Source organism: Leopardus geoffroyi, chromosome C2 (assembly GCF_018350155.1).
Source record: "Leopardus geoffroyi isolate Oge1 chromosome C2, O.geoffroyi_Oge1_pat1.0, whole genome shotgun sequence".
NCBI classification, from domain to species: Eukaryota; Metazoa; Chordata; class Mammalia; order Carnivora; family Felidae; genus Leopardus; species Leopardus geoffroyi.
In genome coordinates this window covers 97,304,659-97,331,375 of record NC_059333.1, presented here as the reverse complement: position 1 = coordinate 97,331,375, position 26,717 = coordinate 97,304,659, and the positions used below count along the sequence as shown (strand labels likewise).

General features: G+C 38.5%; 2 long non-coding RNA genes across 10 annotated transcripts in view; one reads left to right on the top strand and one right to left on the bottom strand.

Moving 5' to 3' along the window:
• LOC123611280 overlaps nucleotides 1-26,717 on the top strand; it is a 211,775-nt gene that overhangs the window by 91,223 nt on the left and 93,835 nt on the right. For 8 of the 9 annotated variants that reach the window (XR_006718533.1, XR_006718532.1, XR_006718535.1 and 5 more), the window contains exons 8-9: nucleotides 111-298; nucleotides 11,575-11,709. This is a non-coding gene — a long non-coding RNA (uncharacterized LOC123611280). The remainder of the gene's footprint in view (nucleotides 1-110; nucleotides 299-11,574; nucleotides 11,710-26,717) is intronic. The other variant, XR_006718529.1, reaches the window with a different exon arrangement.
• On the bottom strand, nucleotides 5,405-10,311 carry LOC123611281. The gene is made up of 2 exons (XR_006718536.1): nucleotides 9,907-10,311; nucleotides 5,405-5,494 (listed from the first exon to the last, which is right to left on the bottom strand). It is a non-coding gene; the product is annotated as an uncharacterized LOC123611281 (long non-coding RNA).

The following is a 26,717-nucleotide window of genomic DNA, read 5'->3' as shown; positions in this document are numbered from 1 at the left end:
TGCCCTGGCTGTCTGATTCAAACTCTGTCATTTCTCTCATCAACCATTGCTCAGTTTTTCCTTCTTTTAAACAGCATGTTGTACCCAGGCATTTTTCTGTGTGGCCTTAGCTTTAGATGCTGACAAGCCGGAGGAAGAAGAAGAGGAATTGGAAGTTGTAAGGTTTCCAGGCCTTCTATTCAAGAGCCCACCTCAACTGCTTCCTGATGTTGCTACCGCTCTGCCTACCGCCTACACAGATGAAGATGAGGAGGACAGGAAACGCATATTCGAGAACTGACTGCCCTGCATAGAATTGGTGAGTGAAAGAATTTAATTATACTCACCTCTTTGTTTTTCGGTATTTCACGTAAATTCTCTTCTTTGTCATTTCATTGTCGATATTTAATGCCTTTGAGTCTTTTAATGTGATGATAGCAAGAAATGTGGGGCCCAAATTACATCTTCACTGCTTCCTGTCAAATTCTACATCTTTTGTCTTTCTTCCTTTTGCACAATAACGGTTGTTATGTAGGTGTGTGTAGGAGTGGAAGTACAGGGTGTGGGGGGGATGTTGAAGTGCAAGACAGTGAAATGGAGCTGGAAACTATCTTTATATTAGCCTAACGGGGAGAAGGGTTGTACTGGGACCTTCTGGTTCTTGTAACTATTACAGCTCCACTAGAAGTCACTATTACATAGTTGAAATTTACCTCAAATAGCCTTAAAATCTAGATTCTTTCTACATTTTAAAATGCAAAAAACAATTGTTCATTATGCTCAAGTGGACCAAGAAAAATATCTTTTAAAATGTGAGCAGTTTCTCTTATACATCCACGCAACAGAACTGAAGCATCAAATCACTTCTGATCAAAATAAATTAGCATACCCTCTTTCAAGAGTAACAGTTTGCAGCCAGTCTGCTGCCTCTTTTTTTTCTTTTCTTTGTAAAACAGAACTGCTCTTTTTGTTCTCATCCTATTCGTGGTATTTTAATACTATCAAAGCTTGGTGATTGCTGTAGAAAGAGTTGGTTGAAATGGCAGAAACACATTTATGATATGGTCAGTCATAATAACAATATCAATAAATGTGTCTGCATAAAAATGGAAATGCTTTGATGTTTCTTACATAAACTCCTGATACTTTGGCTTCTCAAAGCCAGAAGAGATAGAATAGAGACCTTACTAAACCTGACAGACTTTCAACTAGAAAGTCTGAAAGACCCCACCTAGAAACAGGAGCAAAATTTGAAATGGAATAGTCCTGAAAACAACTGAAATCGAGTCTCTCCATTCTTATTCAAATTAAGGTAATTTCCCCGAGGAATAGAATGGAAAATCACATTATGTTACATTTACACAATAGAAACCTACACAGCCATTAAGAAATAAACTAGCAGGGCACCTGAGTGGCTCAGTGGGTTAAGCATCTAATTCTTGGTTTCAGCTCAGGTCATGATCTCATGGTTTCGGGAGTTTGAGCCCCACATCAGGCTCTGTACTGACAGCGTAAAGACTATTTGGGATTCTCTCTCTCCCTCTCTCTCTCTCTGCCCCTCCCCTGCTCACACTGTCTCTGTCTTTCTCAAAAATAAATAAATTAACTTAAAAAATCTAAAAAAAGAAATGAAAAAAAACAAAACAAACAAACTAGAGTGCACACAATATGGGTGTTTCACAAACATTCTACTGAGGGAAAGAAGCTTGATACCAAAGAATACATACTTTTTGTAAAATTCATTTATATGAAGTTCTAAAATAAGAAAAAATAATCTGTGGTGATAGAAATCAGAATAATGCTCAATTTGTGAGGCTAATGATTAAGAAATCATCAAATTACCTTCGAGTTTTTGTGGTACTGGTAATTATCTATATCTTGAACTGGGTGCCAATTACAAGGGGTTATTTATTTACATTGTGGAGAAAAAAGTATGAACTCAAGTATGAACTTGAGTTTTATGGACTTCTCTGCATGTATATTAAATCTCAGTAAAAAAATTTCAAAAATATTACTGGAAGAAAAAACAACAATTTTGTATTAAAACAACCTAGAAGGAATAACACCAATGTGCCAGAAACATAATTTTCATGTTCAGGAATCAATGGTAATTTCTTTTTACTTTTTTTGCTTTCTTAAACATTCTCAATAGTCTTTAGGGTCTATATTTAAAGTTCTCTTTTAAAAGGTTTTATTGCTACTGTCTTTTTCTGAGACTGTTCAGGAAACATGCGCAAAGATCTTTTCATTTTTTCTTTTTCTTCTCTTTCTTTCTTTCTTTCTTTCTTTCTTTCTTTCTTTCTTTTTTTTGAGAAATGAAGGGTTTCATTTCCATTTTCAGTGATGTAGACAGTATGGGCCAGCTGAGATGGTGTCATAGTTCTATCAGCCTAGATCCCACCTTCAGACACAATTGCCCTGTGAGCTGTGAGGACTGTCTGAATGGAGGCAGATGCCCAGAAGGGAGGAGTGAGTGCTCTTGCCCAGCTGGCTGGGGAGACACGCTTTGCAACGACAGTAAGTCATACCCCGGAGTACTGGTAGGGTAATGAGTTGTCCTTTACTGCTGGTAAATTACTATGATGAGTTCTCTTTTACATGTGTTCTCCCTAAAACGTTTTAACAAAGTAAACAATTGGTATGGTGACAAACCAATTTATTTGCTGTGCATAAAGAAATGCTGAGGTTTTGCACTGAACATGTGATTAGGTGGGGAGATTTTGTGTTACCTGGGAAACTTGATGTGCTGTCTCTTGTTTATCCCCAGAACATAAAAGTTAATAAAGGATCCTAATATTCTAGGCCTATAAAAATCCCTCCATTTAAATAAATCATTAGGCCCCGGCAAGCTATTCCCAGTGAAGGAAAAAAGAATTCATGTTACAAAGTGCAATTAATGGAACTGCTTTATGGCTTCTTCTTTTTGTTTATTTGTTTTTCTTTTCTTTCTTTACATAAGATGTAAATATAGCCAATAACACTTTTTTTTATGTGTCTCATGAGAAAATATCAAAGATTTGAAAAAAAGATACCGCTAACAAATCTTTTCTTTTACATTTTAAATGGAGGTATGCTTGCAGGAGAGAAAACTGCCCAGTACTAAAACCAAAATATATTGACTGTTTCCTCATTCTCTTTTTAAATTTGCCTTATAAATATTTAATGAAAGGGTTTTCTTAGTTTTTGTGATTAGCTTGGAAAATGATATAAGCAGATTTTCTTTTGAGCCCCTTGCATATGGGAAGAAAAATGACTAATATTGGTTGTGAGACAGATGCAAAACTTGAGTCAGAACATAGGAAGTAGTTTACCCAAAATTACTAGTTACAGTGTTGAGGATCTTCCTTAAGTGTGCCTCTGATCGTGTTTCTTTGCTGCTCAGAAAAACTTTAAGGGCATCCATTTCCTGATACATAGGCACATGCTTCTAATCTAGTACTGACAGCCATCTACAATCAGACCCTCATAAATCCTTTTTTTCTTTTTATCCTAATCACAGCTTTTTGCTCAGCTTATCATTTCCAGCAAACTAAACCACTTGCTACTTACTGCTTTTATCAGCTTTGTGCCTTTTGCTGAACTGCCGTCTTTGGCTCTTGCTGCTTATTGCACGAAGCTTTATTTGATGGCTCCAGTCTAGCCACAACTATTTATGTCTTTGATGGATTTCAAGTCATTCTCTCTCTCTGAATTAGAGTTAGCCATCTTCTGTTCTGTCTCCCTTACTAGACTGAGAGCTCATCAATCAGGTCCTATTCATGTTTCTCCAAAGTAAAGGCACTCAGTGCATGAATGGACAAATGACTACGACTTGGTGTTGAGAGACCCCACTATATTGACCTGCAACTTGACAGACTCAACTATATACAATTGGGATCAAATAAATGTTGTATCACTATTAGGAAGTAAATACTTCCCTTACATAAGTTTCATTGCTAAATGCGCATCTTCCAAACCCTTCATCCCTAACGTGGCGGCATGAGAAATGAAACTAAAAATCTATCGCAAATACTTCAGAATAAAACATCTCTGATACAAAATTAATAGAGAAATGTTAAAAGTGAGCTTGTTGATGAAATGAAGAGAAGATGATCTCTTCTTTAGCTTTGGAAAACTCTGAGGATCTCTTAAGTGTTTGCATGGTCCTGTAAAGGGGAGTCTCTTCCTGAAGCAGAAGCTTATAAAATCTTTGCGTTTCTTCTTTTGTTTTTCTTTTTTACAGAAACAGAACAATCGAAAAAAAAAAAAAAGTAAGTGCCCACTAATTCACTAATTCTTTAACAAAAGGGAGGAGTAAAAACATTTTCCTAAAATTCCCTATAAACGTTGGGCACCTAAGTGGCTCAGTTGGTTGAGTGTCCATCTCAGGGCTTGAGGCTTTGAGCCCCGCAGAGGGCTGGAACGTGCTTTGGATTCCGTGTCTCCCTCTCTCTCTGCCCCTCTCCCATATGCACTCTGTCTCTCTCTCTCAAAAATAAATAAACATTAAATTCTTTTTTTAAAAAACATCCCTACAAACCTCAATAAATAGAAGGGACTAATCATTCATTACCCATATTTTTAAATTACCAGCTCTTCAAATGTAGCAATGAACATTAAAATAGAACATTCTGCAGAGATCTGCAAGGTTAGTGTTCCCAATGAGTAGCTTTTCTAGCCCAATATCTATTGGTCTATAATGAAAATATTTACTTTGAGGTCTTAGCAATTCCTCCAAGTAATTATAGTGAAACAATTTAAAGATCATCAGATATTAATTTTAATAGCACATATTAGAACTCCATTTCTTTTGAAGAGATTTCAAGTTGACTCATTTGTTATTGTGAGACTCCATCCACTCGAAAGGGAGGGTAGGAAGATTTCCATATGACAAATGAGTGGACTATATATGGAAGAGAGGATTCATGACTTCTTCCAAATCATCCAGCTATGGTGTGGGACGTTTGTTTTACAATTTTCTTTTCCAGGATAATTGCTCTGTTTGATGCTTATGAAGTATTTAGCAAATCCTTGTACTGTGTAATATCATATTCTACTTCATGGGGGAATGTAAGTTTATGGTGTTGGTTTGCCAGTGTTGACGAATTTCTATAATCCATATACTGCGCAAGCTATTGAAACTTCACTAGCTTCAGGGCGCGGGGTGGCTCAGTCTGCTGACTGTCCGACTCTTCATTTCGGTTCAGGTCATGATTCCAGGGTTATGGGATCAAGCCCCACATCTGGATCCATGCTGAGTGGAGCCTGCTTAAGATTCTCTCTCACTCTCCCTCTGCCCCTCTCTTGCTCACTCTCTGTCTCCCTCTCTCTCTCTCTCAAAAATAAAATAAAATAAACTTCCTTACCTTCATTTTCCAGGTTTCTTTTTTAAAAAATTACTCCTCTATAGTTGCTGTAACAATTAAAAAAAAAACTTACTACAATGTCAGTTTTAACCAATGTTGCCATTTTCTTTATTTCCTATCCCTTTTGTTCTTCTCTTCCCTTTCCTTCTCTTTTGCATAATATCTTCAAGCTGAAAAGGAGAGAAAAAATGAATAAGAAGCCAAGTTTCCATATTGACATCTGGAATTGTGTAGGTGGGCAAATAGAGGAGGTGATATAAATGTAATTTTATAATATTTAGCCAGCTATGATAAAATGCCAATGAAAATGGTTACTGGAATCATCTCAACAACTGTATTTAGTCAAGTTTAACTTCTGGTCGCGTTTTTCCCAATTTATTTTTTAATGGAATACCTAAACTCTTCCCAAAAAACAAACAAGCCAAAGAAAACAGTTGTTTGCTTGACTTCATCAGTCTTTGACCATGCAAAATGCCTTGGCACCTTCAAGACAGTCATAGTTGCATTCATTCCTACTAAAAATACATGCCATTTTTTTTTCCCCTACATTTTCTTCCCAGTTTTCAAACTGGAAGTTTCCATGTATTTCTCATTAGGGTTGGTGACAGTTATACACACAGATGTCTAGGTAGCTGGGAAAATGTGAGTGTGAGCGTTGAAGGAATAAGGTAAATTTTGCATGTGAACCTTGTTATCAGTTCTTCAGTGACCCTCACTCTAACTAGCTGCATCAGTAATCCCTCTCAGGAGTGATTATGCCATCCAACCTAGAAGCATGCCAGTGACTCTTTCTTGGTCTGTAAACCAGAGATTTTAATTACCTGGTATCCATTCTAATAGAAAGACAGGTTTGTTTTTGTTTGTTTGTTTTTCCTCCACTCTATCATGAGTATATTACACTGCTTATTCACCTTCTCCAACTGTCTTCATATTTGGTTCCCCAAAGACCCATGGGAAAGCATGTGGCAGTATCTGTGATTGTCAGAATGGAGATACTTGTGATCCTCTGACTGGGCAGTGCTGGTGCCCCCCAGGAGCTCCTGGGAAAGCCTGGGAAAATGGAAGGAATGACTGGTGCTGGTCACATGACACCACTCCTTAAGTTCTTGAGGTTTCTAATAGGAAATGAGCTAAATGAAAATCACATCTGTATTTTTCAAGGTGGTCTTTTCTGAAGAAGAAAAAAAGCTGTGTCTACATATACAAGAGTACAGTTGCTTTGAATGATGCCATGTATATCTAAGCAGGATAAATCTTGATACAGAGAAAACCTTCTTGTTCTCCTGAACAAAAAGTTGAGTTTGTGTGTGTAGGTTTGGATCTAGGAGCTAGGGGGAATTTTTTTGCTCTGCATAAGAAAAAGAAGAAAAAGAAGTGGAGCTCTTTGGGCAAACCAGGGAGGAAGAGAGATGAAAATCAGAGAAGAAAAGGAAAGGAGGGTGTGAGGACAAAAAGAGGAGAAATGATGGATGAAGAACTCACAAAATACCTGTGAGTGCTGTGTGTGGATTCTACATGGAAACCAGTGAAGAGGCCACATTTTCAGCATAAGCAGATAAAAGACAAAAAGGAAACTACTTGTACAAGCCCAAGAGCTGAATGCAGAGAGTCGATGAAGATATAAGTCGTTGGGGACTGCCAGAAATCCTGGGGAGTTTATTAGATGCTCACAGATCACAGAACTGGAGCCACGGAAACCAAGTTTACTTCCCCCTCTGAGAAATGTAGGAAGACCCCTGTTGGCGTCCCAGTTATTTGCACCCCCTGAGCAATGTTTATTCACTTTTCAAAAGGTATATGTGAAATGGTAGCAGGGCAATCTGCCAGGCATTGTGATATGGTAATAAAAAATATATAAAAACTAAAAAAGACTCTGGTCGCTCCATGCGGAACTTACAGTCGTATTCAGAGCAGACATAAGTTACAAATATTGGTAGGTATTGCCAATTAAATATTAACGTGTGCTTGGCGGTCAGACCGGGATGACAATGCAGACTGTGTGGGCCAGGGAGAAGTAACACTTAAGCTGAAGGCAGAAAAGCAAGCAGACATGAAACAGGACAAAGAGTGAAGGAAGAGCATTCCACACTGACGGCATCTCCTGCTGCCAGACTCTGAAGTGGGAATGAATGAGGTTCACCAGAGGAGCCTAAAAAGGTCAGCTGGTGGAGCAAACTACAACTAGGGAGACATTAATGCAACAGGAAGTCAGCTGGTGCCTGGGCTCATAGGTCTCATTAAGTTTGAAGTTCTTAATCTGACAGCAATGGCAAGTCACTGTAGAATTTTATTTTATTTTTTAATTAAAAAAATATTTTAAAGTTCATTTATTTATTTTGAGAGAGACAGAGATAGCATGAGTCGGGGAGGGACAGAGAGCGAGGGAGACAGCAAATCCCAAGCAGGCTCCCCACTGGCCCCGCAGACACAGGGCTCAAACTCACAAAACCGTGAGCTGAAATCAAGGGTCGGATGCTTAACTGACGGAGCCACGCAGGCACCCCAAATTTTAGACAGAGGATTTGGAATCGTATTTGGAGTTTATGAAAAATCTCTCCAGCTTCAGTCCAATTACAGTGCAAACATCTTCCTTTCTACAATCCCTTATTTCATATAACAGCAGCATTGCAAGTTTTGCATGTGGGTAGTATTCCCTTTGTTTGTCCTTCCAACCCTCCAGGATGCCCAAAAATGATCCTTTGGGAAGAACTATGAAAAGAAATATAACTGTGCCAACAATGACCATTGCCACAGGGTGTATGGCGCCTTATGTGTGAGCCAGGGCCCTATGGGAGGTTTTTTCATCTGAGTAAGTCATGGGCAATAATTTGTACTCTACATGAAGCAAGAAGGCTCAAAAAAGTACCAAAAATATGTTAGAGGAAGAGAGTAAAAAACATAACATTTTACATAGTCATATCATATATATGATGGTTTATGTTCTAGTCTTTATTTAGCCTCCTGACATTATAGAATCTAGATTTTGATGAATGAAAGAAAAATATTTGTGAATTATTTACACTTTTTTTTCTAGTTAGTGCTTACCCTGAGAGGATTTAACTAGTTCATTTAAATGTACATTTGAGGAACATCTGGGTGGTTCAGTTGGTGAAGCATCTGACTTCATGTTCTAGTCTTTATTTAGCCTCCTGACATTATAGAATCTAGATTTTGATGAATGAAAGAAAAATATTTGTGAATTATTTACACTTTTTTTTCTAGTTAGTGCTTACCCTGAGAGGATTTAACTAGTTCATTTAAATGTACATTTGAGGAACATCTGGGTGGTTCAGTTGGTGAAGCATCTGACTTCAGCTCAGGTCATGCTCTCACAGTCCGTGAGTTCTAGCCCCACATCAGGCTCTGTGCTGACAGCTTGGAGCCTGGAGTCTGCTTCAGATTCTGTGTCCCCCTCTCCCTCTGCCCCTCCCCTGCTCACACACACACTCTCTCTCTCTCTCTCAAAAATAAATAAATATTAACAAAAAGGTTTTTTTAAAAATTAAATAGACGTTTGACACTTTCTGGGGATTGAATATCAAAGGCCCAGTGCTAGTTTCTTTTATTTCTGTGTTCTAATACAAAGCAATGATTATTCCATAAAATTTCTAAAACAGGCTATTCATTTTGCATTTTGGCCATCAACCATGTTTTGCAAAAGCTGCAAGAAAACACAATCACCAATAAATACTTCAGCCAGCCATCAGTAACTTTTAGAGTTTCTCCCAGTGGGTCAGCACTGGTTGCCCACCACCCCATCTTGAAACGGTGTGCAAACACTTGTGAGCCCACAGCAGTCTCTACCCTCTTCTTCTGCCCATTTCACATGCCCTTCTCTGGAAATCCTTCCTCAGTGGACCTCAGTAATACTGTGACCTGTTTTTTTTTTTTTTAATAACAGAGACCTTTTGGGGTCTTACATTATATTTTTAGTTGAATGTTCATGGATGTTATCTACTTTATGAAAGGTATGCCCATTGAAGACAGAGAGTAAATTGTGAATATTCTAATAAGAGAGCCAGAGAAGGCACCGTAGAAAACTGAACCTGGGTCATGAGGAAAGGTTAGACTTGGACAAGCAAAACAGAAGGAAAGGGGAAAAGGCATGGGTAAATGTGAACAATGCAGGTGTGGATGGTATGGTCTAGAACATGACATACCTCCTAGAACATACCAGGAGAAGGAGACCCATCTAGAAACAAAGATAGCATCATTTCTATTTTTGTTCCTCTAGGGTAATAGGACACACCCCATTTTTAGTAATAACTTGAATATTTTATAAGGTAATATCACATGTTTAGGCAAAAACATTTCAATCATAATCCATCTGGTCAAAAAGTCAAAGAGCAGATGGTGGTGGTAGTGATGGTGGTTACCATCTTGAAAGTGACCACCTTTAGGAAGAACATACACATTCTAGTTCTTCAGGATCCTTATTGCTTAGATTCAAGGCTTCATTTATTAATGCCACTTACCTGACCCTCAGAACCTTCATGTTGCAACCCTCTATTAGTTTTCTAAATCTATCATGATAAATTACCACAAACTAAGTGCTCTAAACAACAGAAATTTATTGCCTCACAGTTCTGGAGCTAGCAGTCTGGCATCAGGGTGTTGGCAGGCCATGATCTCTTTGAAAGTGCTAGGGAAGGATCAGTTCCAGACCTCTCTAAGCTTCCCATAGTTCCTTGGCTAGTGACCATTTTAACTCCAGTCTTCACATGGCATTCTCCCTGTGTGAGTGTCTCTGTGCACCCATTTTACCTACCTATAAGGACACCAGTCATATCAGATTAGAGACCCATCCCACTCCATTATGACCTCATCTTAACTAATTGCATTGGCAACAACATAATTTCCAAGTAAGTACACATTCTGAAGTACTGAGTGTAAGGGCTTCAACATAAGAATTATGAAGGACACATTTCAATGCATAACGCACCCTGAGTAGATATTGGATTGCCAAAGATGTTACTCCACTTTTCCTCTTTCCCTAAGCACATTTTCAGTTATAGCTTCTTAATATGTCCAGTTGTCATATTTAAGCATTCCATCATGCCTGAGCTGTGCCCTGAACCATTGTTCTCCATGCTGAACCAGGAAGAGTAAGGCATGGAAGCCAGTCCAGGGAAGTGAGTGCTCTGGAATTCACAAGAGTCCTATCAAGGAGGACAAAAGCTCTGAGAAAGAGGCCTGCGATTTAGTTGGTCTAAGCCACAGGAAGGATGAGAGAGGGATCACGTAATTTATCATCCAAATGGGACAATATTAACAGTGAAAAGGAGTCCTGTTAATAAATCTGTTCTGCTTCTAGGGGTAACTGTTCCTGGCAACTAGGACAAGGATTACCCCGCATGGTGGCACTATAACCACTACTTTAAATTACCTCTTCTAATAATAGCAGATATTAGCAGATACTAATAATTTCCATCTAGCAGAAAGTCAAGTGGCTTATTTTGTTTTCTCCACGCAGCTTTTGAGAACAAAGCCTCTGTAGGCATACAATGCAGTTACCTGGAGCTTGGAGGTTACTTGAAGGATCTTGATTAGTCCCTTGGACATTTGTAATGGAGGAGGAAAAAACATGTCAGAGGTTTTGGAAAGGGAATTGAATTACTGTAAATAACTCCTCAAAGACAGAACTAAGGCTATGTTTTCCTAAATGCAAAGGTGGGACTTCAAATTAGAATTCCTGTGCTGACTACCATCCCTAAAACTCAACGGCATGGGGAAAATAATGAAGGAAAGGCAAACACCATTTGCCAAAAGAATGTGGCCAAGAAAATGCGGCTGCCACGATGAAAGTTTTGTGTAATCTACGTGATGTAAAATTACTTCCGATTACCATATATTGAAAGGGAATGGAAACAATGGCGAGCCTTTACATCGGTGCTTGTCCATCATCCCCTTGCTGCGACCCGATGAATATAGGGCCTGGCAGATCTTAACAATCCTTGGAGAATATTAACTATAGGCACCAATGGAGCACACTGAGAAGCAATTTCTCTCCCAGAAGCACCAAAGCCTTTTAAGTAGTTCAGGCTTCACTGTTCACATCCAGTTGCCAAAAAGCAAATGAATTGCCTGATTTGAAAGACATTTGTTTTTCTGTTTCTTTTTTTGGCAGTCAGGATGATCCCCTTGTTTTCCCCATAATCGGGCCCTGCAGAACTACATGCCTGTACACTGACAATGTAAAAGAAACAAAGCATGGTTTTCAGGTGACCGGTTTGCCTCAATCTGCTTGCAGACTGTCCCAAGGGGGTCTATGGAGCTGGCTGCTCTTCAGAATGTCAGTATGTGGAGGAGAACACCCTGGAATGCAGTGCCAAAAATGGCAGTTGCACCTGCAAATCTGGTTACCAAGGCAACAGATGCCAGAAAGGTACAATCTGATGATACATTTTCTTTCTTCTCTAATAACAATGCTCAGCCTTTGTTCGGCACCATATGATCATTAATTGGTTAATCCGCCAGTGTTCTCAGGAGATGGGTAAGCTTTATTAATCCCCTATTTGCAGGTGAGGAAACTGAGTCACATGGCAATGAAGTTATTTTACTTTGTCTTCTCAGCCTCTGCTTTTAGCTGTCTCCTTGCTAGCCTGAGCAGAAGAAAGATCGCATTGCAGAGAATCTTATCTTAAGATTAAAGCTGACCAATCGTTTCTTTGAGCTGAAGTAATCAACCAAGGGTACTAGCTTCCAGAGTTAAAGAATTGTTTCCTTTATACCTGAAGATAGATCACTCAAATAAACACAAGTCAAAGATTCTGACCATAGAGAAGTTTTTGAAAATTGAAATAGGGGTATCCGTATCATCTTTTTTTTCAAATGTCTAAATATTACATAAATATTTTTAAGAAATCCATAAATATAAAAGTTTACATACGACATAATTCCAATTATAAGTAACATATGTAGATGTGTGAATGTGCATGCGTATATACGATTTGGGAAAACGTATTCCAAGATCAAGATGTTAGTAATAGCTTCTCTGGTTTGTGGACTCATGGAAAGCTTCTCCCCAGGTATCTACCTGGCTCTCTCACTATTTCACAAAGTTTCATGTCATTTTTTCACTGAATCTTGTCAGTCCTGCCTTACTTAAAATTAACAACTTGCAAAACTCCTTGAACTTTTAAAATTTTTTCCAAAGTATGTATCATCTTCTAACATACTATTTTTTATTGTATACTAGTATATATATAGTATTTATAACATACTAATCTTTTTATTATTAGAACATACTCCAATTATTATTATGTCTAATATTTATTCCCTGTCCTTCCTGCTAGAAGTTAATACCACAGGGGGAAGGCTATCTGTTTGCTTTGTTCACCAAAGTATTCCCAAACTCCTAGAATAATCCTAACATTTTGGAGTTGCTCAATAAGTATTTTCTTAAATGAATACATAAATGTTCATGGTTCAATTTTTATTCTTTTTTTTTTTCTTTTTTTTTTTTTCAACGTTTATTTATTTTTTTGGGACAGAGAGAGACAGAGCATGAACGGGGGAGGGGCAGAGAGAGAGGGAGACACAGAATCGGAAACAGGCTCCAGGCTCTGAGCCATCAGCCCAGAGCCCGACGCGGGGCTCGAACTCACGGACCGCGAGATCGTGACCTGGCTGAAGTCGGACGCTTAACCGACTGCGCCACCCAGGCGCCCCTCAATTTTTATTCTTTATAAATTTTTCTTATATTATTATGATGTATTCTGAATTAAGCATTTGTAACTGTTTATTCAGAGGAAATTCTTACAGCATTTTTTCTTTCATACATAGAAAGACTGAATATATAACAAATATAATTATACAATTATCAGAACTAAATGGTCAAGTGAACTTTTTGCTTTTTAAGTGATCCAAAGGGCAATCTTTTTTTTTTTTAATTTTTAAATGTTTATTTATTTTCGAGAAGGAGGAGAAGGGGCATAGAGAGGGGGTGAGGACAGAGGATTCAAAGCAGATTCTGTGCTGAGCAGAGAGCCCAGTGTCAGGCTCGAATTCAGGAACCGTGAGATCATGACCTGAGCTGAGACCAAGACTGGAAGACTTAACCAACTGAGCCCATCCAGGTGCCCCCAAAGAGCGATCTTTTTAAAAATCAGGAGGAATAGTGGGGCGCCTGGGTACCTCAGCTGGTTAAGCCTCCAACTCTTGGTTTTGCTTAGGTCATGATCTCACGGTGTGTGAGTTCAAGCCCCACGTCGGGCTGTGCGCTGACAACACTGAGCTTGCTTGGGATTCTCTTTCTCTCCCTCTCTCTCTGCCCCTCCCCCCGCTCACACACACACTCTCTCTCTCAAAATAAATAAATAGACTTAAAAAAAGATCAGGAGGAGAGACTAGGTTGAAAGGAAGCCATCATACTGTTGGATTCACTTACAGAGGTAAGCCTTGAAATTGAAGGTTTTCTTTTGCCTTCAAGTATTACACATTTCTCCTTGCATTGTCAACTTCAGATGGTCTGCAGGGATTTTCTGGAGCTGACTGAATGGGAATGAGGGCTTCCAGGTTGTCCTATGGCTATGAAGCTGGAGTATGTGAGCAGCAGTGTCCATCTAGATTTTTGTGGAGAAAGGACTGTTTCTGTAGCTGCATTGTGACTTTCTAGGCTAAGGAGAAAAGAACTTAGGGAAACACGAGCCTGACATAACACAAATGTGTTTAACATCATCGAAGAGTAGGCCCCATGCCAATCTCTAAACCTCCTCCTGCTTTAACTGATTTTTAGACCTAGAATCACCCCCCTATTCAATAACTCGCTAAAGAAGTCATGCCCTGGAAGTCAACGCATGAGGAGACAATACCATATACAGACATCTGGGTAGATTTAATTTATTCTGATAACATTTCCTTAAAGCAGCTGCTGAATATACTTTATTGGAAAATGCTTCTGAGATTCCCACTGTGAAGGAAAATGAGTTGAAAGTATATGTAAATTAGCAAAATAGAGAGGTCACCATAATCTCTGGAAAACATATTATTTTTCAATCAGATAACTTTGTCCAATTCTGATATTTTTGTCTAACCACAAAATGAAATTATGAATCAGACTGGAGCGGGTGAATGGGATCGCCATGATTGGCAGTTGAAATCAAGGCAAGAAGAGCTCTCGAAGAGTTGTGCATGATGAAAATCAGGCCTGTTGTGTTTCTTTTTCTTTTTTAAAAAAGTGAAGTAGCCCAAGTGCTCCTAGAGCCAGACATAGCTTTAAAAATCTTAACTCTAGACCTGTATCTAGATTGCCGATGAATAGTTAATTAAAGACTGCAGATCGTTTCAATGGCACTAATGAACAGTGCTCTCTACAATCAGCACCAGGCTTTATTTAGCCCATCAGCAATGACTTCTAAGAGTGGAAGAGCTGGTTTCTATGTGAATCTGTGAAATAGCGAAAAAGAGGGCGGGTGGAGGGGAAAATGACAGTGTCTTTGCCTTATTTTGATTAGTTTTTAGCCTGTGGTATTTTGGATCCCAACTGCAGGCAGATCTCTAAATGTGGAGCACTCTGGTCCAGAGAGCCCACTGAGTCCATCAAAGGAGGCCTCGACAGCCCAAAGGACAGATGTTTGTTACCATAGTTCCATGCTGGACGGGTTTTGAACTTTGAGCTCTGATGGGTGTCTAAAAGCAAGTCAGTTGACTTGAGGGGTGCTCGTATTGTAGCACAGGTTAGGCATGGTGGCTGAATTTCAGTCTCAAAAGGCCAGAAGATCTGGGTTCAAATCCTATTTTGCTACTTATTAGCTGTGTGACTCAAAGTAAGTCACTTTACCTCCTGGAGTTTCAGTTCCTTATGTAAAAAGGAGATAAAATTGCTTACATCACATGTAGATATTTATGGAAATGTGAGCTAATTTATGTAAAGTGCTTGGCACTGAGTAATGATCGATACATAATAGCCAGGAATGGTATGCACATCCCAGAAAATGTCACAATTCTGTTATTCAGAGATTCTTCCCAGGATGAGAAGATACTTCACAGCCCAACTTGGATGGATGCCACTTTCCACAATTGTCATGTTTAGGAAAGTTCCCAGGTTTTCCCTGTGTTAAAAGAATGCTTCCCACGAGGCTTCTAATTCCAGTAGTCCATGGTAGGACAAACGCTGGACCCTCTCACTGAGCCTTCACCGGGCCCTGTGGCATCAGCCATCCTTTTCCGGTTCAAAGGGCGCTCAACAAAGCAGCAACATGTTCCTCTTTGCCCACTTTATGCGTTGCGCACTTTTATAAAATACACAAATTATAAAGCTCTGGGGTGATTTTTCTGGCTTACAAAAGAAGCAAAGACTGGGACAGGATTCAGGCAACCATTTGGGGACAGTTTCCCAAGCACGGCAACTCCTAAGCTTCCTTTACAAATTACATCTCATTTTCAGGTTTTGTTCTGTGCAACTGCCTCCAAAGATATATATCAAAATTGCTTCCATTGTTACTGTCTGAAAAACCACATTTTCAGCAAAAAAAAAGGCACCTCTGTATCTGTGTTTCCAAAGTGACAAGTTTTGGTATCATGTTGATTTCTTCAGGGAATGTCTTTGGAAGTGCTATAAATCCTTGGAGGCTACTCGAATGTTCCTTTCTTTGCAGCTCAGTGATACGTAGATACATTCACACACACAACACATACAGACGCATACACACGCATGAACACTTTTCTAACTCACTTAGACAACAGAAGAAATAGGGGAGCATGTTGAGATTCCTTATAAGACTTTACTCCTTCCTTTTTCTTTATTTTTATTCTACAAGCCTACTCTGCTGGCCTCTGGGGACCAGAGTGCCAGTTCTCCTGTGGACCCTGTGAGAATGGAAGTCAGTGCAACAACAACAAAAAAACCCCTGAAAACTGTGACTGTCCTGGTTACACAGGAAAAGCGTGTACCACATGTGAGTCAGTGACCTAGACAGGATAACCAACAAAGTCAGGAAAGTTCTTAGCTTTATAAATGCTCTTTTTTCCTAACTGCTCTATGAGATATTATGTTAGGGTGTATTTCAAGTATCTATTGTGGTGTAACGAACCATCCCAGTACTTTGTGGCTTAAAACAATGATTTATTCTTTCTTTTGATCCTGTGGGTTGATAAGATGATTCTCCCCCTTTCAGCTAGTAGACTGGCTGGGAACTAGGCCTGACTGGGCTTCTCAACCCGGGAACCCCATCTTTCCTATATATGGCATTTTCATAAAGTTAGCTTAGACTTTCTCAAAGCACAGCAATCTCGAGAAAACAATCCAAGTAGCAGCATCCTAAAAGTGTTAAAGAGAAGCCATAACATGTCAAAAAAGCCCAGCTTCAAAATCCACACGTTATTACTTCTGCCAAATTCTATGGGTTATGCAAGTGATAAGGCCAGCCAGATCCAGGAAGAGGAGAAGAATTCTACCTTCTGATGAGTGAAGTAGCAAAATCTCACTGCAAAAGACCTGCAAGGTGGGAGATGTGGTTGCGGCCATCCTTGGAACCAACCTACCATAGTACACTATTTAAAGTTAGACTGCAAGGCGTTTTGAGGATCCACTAGCCTGGATCTATCATCCTCATCAGATTATAGACTCATAAAAAGCGCTTAGTTGCACTGAACCCACTTCAAAGAGCTAGTAGAACGACTATCCTGTTATCTTCCTTTCTGTGTGTGCTTCTTACATAACCTCTGTCACCCTGCCTGTGTTACCTTCTCCACTCCACTACATTGAAACAGAGTTTGAGAACTTGAGGGAAGCTGCGGGCTGGATGATAGCACCGATATTTTTTACATTATTACTTCAAATGCATCTGATAAGGTAGCAAGAGTCTGTTGCTTGTGATTATTTGTGATTTTATAAGGTGTGAACAACGATCTGAATTAATTTTCAGTGCTGAGGACTTTCTGTAAACCAACAAGCAAATAAAACCAGAAACATAAATGTTAACATAAAATGTAACATGAGGATAGAATTCAGCATTTAGCTACTCATAGGATCATTCGGGGGACATGCAATACTGCCCCTAAGGATAACTCTCAAGCAAAAGTGTTAGGCTAAGGTCTTTGCCTGACAATTTTTCTGGCTGTAAGTGTATAGTTTTTATTTTAGGACTGTCGTTCTGGCAACGTTGACAAGCGTTTCAAGCAGTATAAAACTTTGCTGGAACAGCAGCTGGCCATCCCTAACTTACTTTTTTGCTTAAAAAAAAAAAAAAAAAAAAAGCTTAAAGGTAAGAATTTCCATATTCAGAAGGCAGTTACTAGCTATTTCCACAGTGAAGTGACATTTTCTCTTGTCTAACTCAACTTTAATGGAATAATTATTAAGCGGTTAGTGATAGAGTTTACACTGTTCCAATTGTCAGATGATATAAATAGCCTATTTGAAAACAAGTGAAGAGAAAGATAAACAGTTCATTCTTGAAAATATTAATTTTAATAGCTATATTACAACTCTTCCATTCTAGGATATCAAGCTCCCTGAGAATAGATCATGATAGTTCAGAGAAATTTTTGGTGATTAGTAATAGCATTGTAATTCTATTGGCAACCTGATAAATGAGATAATGTATTGAATTGAATAGGCAAAAATATTCACCAACTCCTAGTCCAGTTCAATTTTAGTGTCATATGGTATTATCTGATTTTACACAGGCAGACACAAACACAAATTATATAATCATCATAATAAGACATTTTGGAAAATGAGTAGAACCAAAAGATAGGACTCATTAAAAATGCTTCATGCTTACTCCACAAAGAAATGTGTGTGGCATTTAAAAAAGGGGCTTGTGTTTGAAAAAATGCATACACCATTTTTCTAAATATCCTGTTATGGTGCTTACAGAATTTTAAAACCTAGTTACTTTGCATAATGAACTGTAAAAATACTTATAAGCTATACAAGGTAATATGTTTTCAAGGCGGGAGAGACCAAAAGCTATTTCTAAAGATATTGGCTTTGTATAAATTCCAATTTTTGGTAGTCATAAATACAAATACTTGGGGGGAAATAATTCTTCTTTTTTTAAAGGGTTTATTTCACTGTGTTAGAAAACTCTCTGCATTACAGTAAATTGTGTGGGGTTTTTTTTGTACATCCTAAACAGTGTTTGGGGTGGGGGGGGGGAGCAGTGACAGCTATGGTTTGGTAGATCCCGTCACAACCTTGATAATCTGTGAAGGTTAGCCTTATGTATCAGGCCTTTTACCAAATAATCTGAGGAGGAGTCCCAGTTTCTTCTTTATCCCAGCATTATTTATAATACTAAAAGTACACAATGGAAACAACCTAAATACCCACCAAAAGGAGAATGATTGAACAAATTCCATAATGCATGAGTGGCCTATTCTGAGGCCATTAAGATTCATATTTTAGAAGAATGTGTAATGTTGAGAGAGTGGACGTTAAAGTGACATTAAATGATGTGCACAGAGAGTGACCCAAATTTATAAGGACATATACTTACATATGTCTATGGACAAATATGGTAGAAAGGAAAACAGTTGTTACCAGTGGCCATCTCTAGACGGTGAGACTGTGAGTGACTATTTTCCTCCTTTCTGCATTTTGTCTTACCCGTATTTACTACTTCACCTGTTTCCCCCTTTACTATCACGGGGAAAACATATCATCTTCAGACCAATCATTGACTAAGTACCTAAGTAGGATGGTTGCCTGTTCTTTAAGTGTTGTCTGGTGGTGGCCTTCACTGTATCCATAACAGTGGAGATGTTTTTCCTTCAGTTTAATTAAACTTGTTGGTTTTTTTTTTTTTTCATGTTTATTTCTGAGAGAGAGAAAGAGAGAGAACAAGTGGCGGAGGGACAGAGAGAGAGGAGAGAGAGAGAATCCAAGTAGGCACTGCACTGTCAGTGCAGAGCCCGACGCGGGGCTTGAATTCATGAACCGTGAGATCATGACCTGAGCTGAAGTCGGCTGCTTAACCGCCTGAGCTAACCAGGCGCCCCTTGCTGCTCTTTTGATTTAAGACTGTTTTCTCCTATTTCACATGACATGCATATTGAGCATAGCTTGACAGCACCACTAAAACTCTCTTTTAAGAAAAAGAAAAGAAGAAAGTAATGTTTCTTTATAACTCTTCGTTTCCCTGTCTTCAGAAATCCCGTTTTCTATCCCTCAGTTGTTTTGTTACAACTTCTCTGAATTCTGCCATGTTACACAGTTGGCTCCTTCACTACTAAAGGAGAGAGAATTAGAGAGAATGGGGGAGAAGACACTAGAAAGAGGATACTAACTCCAAATAGAACTTATGCTTTAAACATCATATCATCAAACATCATGTCATGATTAATCATCATGAAATGATGATAATTAAACATCATTAAACATCATGAAAACCATATTGAATACAGGTGGGAACCTTCTGGAGAGGTAATCTGGTAAATGTTTTACAACTGGTCCTCTGAAATGTAAAGATCTTGGCTGACAGTACTGGCTATTCTCTACAGTGTTAAGTCTCTCACCATGGTGATTGGTCAAGCAACCAATGGGATGTCAACTGGCTTGCAAAATTCCAGAAAATTTAACAGTTGGTCTCCCCAAGCTGGTAGTAACAACTCCAGCATACCACTAGCTGAAAAATAGTTTTGTTCTGAACACACTGAGTAATTTCTTAACCTTTACTTACTTTCTTGATACTAAGAAATGATTACTTCTCAGATGTCCATTTTACTTTGCCGTTTCTAAACAGATCACTAGTTTGGCCTTTTTGGTCAAATTAAATTAACCAACAAATAGTTCCAACCAACAAAAAATTTACTAGTTACCCAAGTCTAATTTATTTTTACAGCAAAAATTATTTGCTTTTGCTGATTGAAGATTTAAAAAAAAAAACTGTTGCATTGTTTTATGCGGACACAGCTCCTTATTTTTTTTTCTCTAGAATTTATGTAGTTGGAGTACTAACTCATATCTAGAGGAACTATTTTGTTCCCATACAGAACCTCTAAGCTATTTTCCAACTTCCAGTAACACACCTACCATAAATCAGGCCTGGTGTTTCCTTTATGACGCACTATTGTGAACAAGAAGACAGTTATCTAAGCCAAAAAAAAAAAAAAAAAAAAAAAAAAAAACCAAAAAAAACACCAAAAACAAAACAAAAAAACCCACATAATACAAAACAAAACAAAAAAACTATTCCAACAATTAAAAGTATTAACCATCCCCAGACGTGAAGAGGTGAGATGCAATAATATGCTTCTAACGTCTCTGAAAGCGATCTTAAATCTGATTTTTAAGTTGCTGTAAAATAAATTGTATTTAAATAATGCATCCCCCCATCCTTTCCAGCAGTGAGATGCATATCCCTTACCAATCTTGTTCTCAGCAGGCAGTCCAGCCTGATGAAGTATCAGCAAAATGTCAGCTCCCACAGAGAAGTGCAACAAAGAGTCTACACTGAAGCAGTGACAGGCCTTTCAAAAAGCTATTGTGCAAATTCAGTTTTAAGATAGGGACGTGGCTGAGGACTGATGCGTATGTCATTACCAATGCGTTCATCTCCCCATTGTGGGAGTGGAAGAGAGTTGAGGTGCAGTGATATAAAGGCATTAAGTTGAGGAGTGGCATATCTGGTCTTCAGGAGATTTAGCTTCCTCTGTTTTCAAAGAGTTAATATTCAAATTGGCTGTCATTTTTTAGTACATATCCATTGAAGGGCCCCCAAGAGCTGTTTTTTTCCCCTATTCTTATCATCTTCTACAGTATCTCAGATCTTTAAAGTTAATCTTGTTATTACATTATGACCCTCAATGACCTGCTGATGCCTTCTGTGATGAAGCTTAAAGAGCTTCGGGCACTAAATGACCATCATCAACCTGTCCCTAGCTCCTAGCATATTGACAATTATCACACACATTCTCCATACTTTACTCATTCCCCCAACCATCATGTGCTTTTAAACATTAAAAAAAATTTTTTTAACATTTATTCATTTTCGAGAGAGACAGAGAGAGCAGGGGGAGAGAGAAAGGGAGACACAGAATCCAAAGCAGACTCCAGGCTCTGAGCTGTCACTTCAGCAACATGGGCTTGAACCCAGGAGCCGTGAGATCATGACCGGAGCTAACGTTGGACACTTAACCGACTGAGCCACCCATGTACCCTAAGCATCATGTCCTTTTAAAATGCAGTGTCATTTATCATTGCTCTTCCCACTAATGAATTTTTCTCTCCCTCCACTTTTATTGGCTGTTGTAATTTTTCAGAGATTTTTTTCATTTTCTGGTATGTGTAAATAAAAACAAACAAAAATACTAAATCCCTTCCAGAGTATCACCCATCATATTGTATTAGAATTTTTCTCTTGCCCATTATTAAAACTATCATTCATTCAATTTTTGTATTCCCTAACTCTTGATATATAAGTAATACTCATCAAAGATTTGCTAGCACGTGCACTCTCTATCTCAAAAACAAACAGTAAAAAAAAAAAAAAGTTTTCTAAAAAAAAAGAAGACGTATGTGATCTTTTAAATATAGTCAAGCCACTTTAAGAAAGTAAATAAATGGCTCTGACTCTTAGTGTCTGAATATAGAAGGAAGAGGTTCAACTAAACAATAGTATATAATTATATGTGTGTAATAATATGTAAGTCAATGTGAAGTAAATAACAACACTATGTGGTAAATACAGGCATATGCAATATACTGCAAATATGTTACTCAGAGCTCATGCTGAGTGCCTACTCTATGTTCACTGTGCTGTGTTTTTTATCAATTCACTCATTTAATCTGAACAACTAACTGAGATTGGTACTATTGCTTACCCTTTTTATGAAGGAGAAATCTGAATCTAGAAAAATTGAGTCACCTGTCTGAGGTCATGTAATTAGTAATTGAGGACTAGAGTATCAGTCAAGTCCATACCAACAGTACATATCTATAAAATGAGACAATAGTTATTGATATTAAATATTGTATCCAATATTTAATTTCCAAGCCAGCTACATTTCTAAGAGGTCAAGAAGTTTGATTAGGGTTGTTCTCTTTTTGGCCCCACATCTGTAGGTTGCAAAAAGAGTGCCTGCCATAGCCAAAAGCATTGTTGAAATATCAAATGCCGTACCAGCCCGTGCTCAATTCAGTGATGGAGGGAGAATGCTTTTATTTGTTTGTATGTAGCTTGTCCGACCTATTTCTACAGCCTAAGCCTCCTGCTGCACCACATCAGTAATGATAGTTCTCAGCGGGACCTTGATACTAGCCAGTGTACCTGCCTGTCCAACTGGACTGAGCCTCATGACCAGTGCTGTAAATCAGAAGCTGCCTATAGTAAGTCCTGTTCATCATCTAGCATAATGACCTGAGGAATTTCCTTTGCATTCTGCAGATGCTGAGTGGCCTCAGTTCTTTTTGCTTTTATAGGACTGTCCAATCTAACTGTTTAAAATTCTTTTTGTGTGTTGGTAAATATAGCTGGCTAGCTGCCTACAGTAATCTATGATTGCATTTGCTGCTTGCTGCCCAAGCCCTGAATTGAATATCTGGCAAAGTACAAAATAGATTCTTATTTCTACGGAGTCATCCAGACGTTCTACCTTCCAACACTTACTGCTTTCATATATACGTGGACTCTGTGCATTGTTAATTGAGCTCAAGGTTCACTGTGTTTTGAAATTTTTATCTACTTACCATCAAATATCGTTTTGACTTATTTGACATGTATTCATTCTAGTACTGTAGTTGCTTAATATATAAATATAAGGACCAACTGACATGTGGGACAATTTCTTTTCTAATTTTTTTTTGATACCAATGTGTCCAGACATCATTGTTTCCTTTTCAAACAAAAATCCTACAAAAGTCCATATAACATAGACTTTCCTGAGAATTTTACAAGTGCTCTGAAAGTGAGAAAGATCTCAGGTTATAATACTCACTAAGCTGTAATTGTGTTATTGTTTATTGTGCATTCTGTGTACATACCCCATTTGCTGAGTGTTTTATAGGATACAAAAAAAAAAAAAAGCTAAGATGTCTTCCTGTCCTCATGGAACTCATTTAAAATGTAGTAGATGAGAAAGGTGTATAAAGCACTAATTTTAATTCTATTTTAAGAGAGGATGAGATAATAGATGTGAGAGAAGTAGCTGTGATTAATTCCATTGGGGAAATCCTTGAGGTTTCATTAAAGAGGTAAGATATTGGCCAAATCTTAAAGGATGAGCAAAAATCTGGCGCAAAGTTTATGCCAGGCAGAGTGACGTGCAGAACAGCCTCCTAATGGTGTGGAATGATGGGCTTGCGTGCCATGTGTATCATTGGAGCCTGACTAGATTTAGGTTTGGATGTGACGAGAGATAAAGGTAAAAGGAATAGAATTGGGTTAGATGTTGAAAAGCACCAGATGACATATTAGAGGATTCAGTCCCTCTTGCGGAAGTAATGAGGAGAGTTCTAAAGGTTTTAGAGGAGTAAATGAACTTGATCTTAGCCATGAGGTGCAGAACATCATTGCAGCCCTGCTCTGCTCAGCCTCTCTGTTGTTTCATTTTTCCTTGCTCTTGGATGAGGTCCCATAACCCAATTAAAAGTATAGTTCTCTTATCAAAACTTCAATTCCTAATCCAATTTAAACTTGTTCCCTTGCTAGCCCAGGCCTAACTCAAGCTCAGAAGTGGGCAGGAGAGAAGAGGTGGGGCCCTTCACTCCCTCCTTACCTTGCTCTTGTTCTCTACCTTCTTCTTGGAGTATTATTCTTCAAGATGCCCTCTATGGCACCAGCAGCTGCCCCGTGGTAAAGGTGCTCCTACAATTTGCCATTGGTGGCAATGTCACTCTCCAGTCTCTTATCTTCAAATGTGGGTCTGATACCAGCTCAAGAATCTCCCACTTTCCAGAAGGCACATATCAAGCTCTCAAAGTGTTTTCTCTGAAACCTCTACACTGGGCTTCAGGTGAAGGGAAAGCATCCCCATGGAGAGGGGACAAGGAAGGCAACAGTCCCTTGACAACTCCAAAGATGCTGTCCAGTGCAGTAATGAATTACGGCAAGCCAGGGCCAGACTGCCTGACTTTCTATGCTTCTCCATGTAGACTCTCTGTTACATTAGGTAAGTACTTAGTTACCTTAGTATCCTCATCTGTAGAATGGGACTAATAGGAAACTTATAAGATTCTTCAGAGTATTGAATAGCTTAATACACATTACATCTTTGGAAGGGCATTTAGCACATAGCTAAACTCAGTGAATAGGCTAACAAAACCTCTTCCTTTAAAGAAAAAAACTACCCATCTTTAAAAAGTAACCCACAGCACGTATTTTATACCCTCAATGTAACTGAAAAGCTAAGAATCATAAAACTACATTGACACTCCATTAGTGAAACCTGAGTAAATTGCCCAGACTCTGCAAATCTGGACAATAAAAAAAAAAAAAAAAAAAAAAAAAAAATCCCATGTTGTATCTTGTTATCTAGTCAGTATTTTTTTTAATTATCACTATAGGGACGCCTGGGTAGCGCAGTCGGTTGAGCGTCCGACTTCAGCCAGGTCGCGATCTCGCGGTCCGTGAGCTCGAGCCCCGCGTCGGGCTCTGGGCTGATGGCTCAGAGCCTGGAGCCTGTTTCTGATTCTGTGTCTCCCTCTCTCTCCGCCCCTCCCCCATTCATGCTCTGTCTCTCTCTGTCCCAAAAATAAATAAACGTTGAAAAAAAAAATTAATTATCACTATAACCCTATGGGGTAGGTACTTTTATTACCCCCACATCCAGATGGAGAAAGTGAGGTACAGATAGGTAAAGTAATTTGTCCAAGGCCACATAGTAATGAGGGAGGTAGGATTAGAACCTAAGTGGTTTGACTCCAATGACTGATCTTAACCACTATGTGATGCTAGCTTTCAATATATATATAAAATAATATAAAGTAATAAAAATTTAAAAATATATATTGTATATCACAAGTTTCAGTAAACAGATGTGGAAAATGAAAGATGACCAAGTTTGACGATGATTTGGTATGTACAGTTTAAGACGTGCTGAGCAGGACATGCATGAATAATCATTTGTTGGAAAATCATTTCCTAAGAACTCAAAGGAAGGATCAGAACTAGGAGTGTAGATGTGAGAACCACCAACAAAGAGACAGGTTGGATGAAAGGACAAAGAGGAAGACAGTAAAGACAAAAGCTATGGAGACCATGAGCAGAAATCAATAAATACCCTACATTTAGGGGGAAATACAGAATGGGAAACCAGTGAATGATATCAAGATTTACTTAGAGCAGATGTTACAAACTGGCAGCCTTAGAGCTAAATTTGACTTGCAGATGTATTTTGAATGGAAGGCAAATTCCTTTTAAAATAAGCGATTCAATATTTTTAAAAAATCGGATGATTTGGGAACACTAGGACCATATTCCTGTGTGGGAACAAATGGGTACATTTAGTTAGCTCTCTGGGTGGGGCAGGGCAGTTAGTACCTCTCTGGGTGGGGCAGGCACTTTCCAGTTAGTCTTGGTCCCTACCACTCCCTGGTGTTCACCTGCTGAGACTCCATTCTCTTACTCCTGTTTCCTGCCTGGGCCTCAGGGACCTGTGTTTGTTACTCATGCTTTAGAAAGGTAGAAAAAGGTGAAAAAGAAATAGAAGGACTTAGAGATATAATTCCAGAAAAGGAGGACTTCCAACAAGAAAAGATTGTTGCTGTCTCATGTGCTGCTTAAAAAGAAAAAAAAAAAAAACAAAGCAAAGAAAAATGAAAAAGAAAGAAAGAAAGAAAGAAAGAAAGAAAGAAAGAAAGAAAGAAAGAAAAAGAAAAGAAAGAAGGATTGGTATGTACAGTTTGAGACATGCTGAGCAGGACATCCATGAATAATCATTTGTTGGAAAATCAGATCCTAAGAACTCAAAGGAGTTCTTCTTAGAAAGAAGAATGTAGGATTTGTGACTTGAGATTTGGTAATTAAAACATGTACTCAGGTGCATGAGCACACACACATGCACACACATTGAGGGGAAAGAAGATGACCCTGCAGATCAGGATTAAAGAATGAATGGAAGTGAGAAAATGAACACAGTACCTTTAGACTGCCTTACAGAAAACTTGAGAGTGAAGGCAACAAAATTGTTAACCATTTTTGGTTAATGTTTTTTGTTCTTTTTTTTTTGCCCTATCAACAGAATGCTTAAAAACTTTTTTGCCTCTCCAAGATACATTATCCCTGTTGATGAATCTTATTCAGTCTCAATCCCTCTCACCCTAGAAGGTCAGATCCAATGTAATAATGATAAAAAAGGATGCAGAATCCATGAGAGTTATTAATGTTGAAATGAAATCAAAAATATACCTGGAAAGTTGCTTTCACATGAAATTTGCAAACAGTATATTTAAATGTTCTGATAGATACTTTGAGAAGTAACTTTTCGAAATCATTGAATTTTTCTATT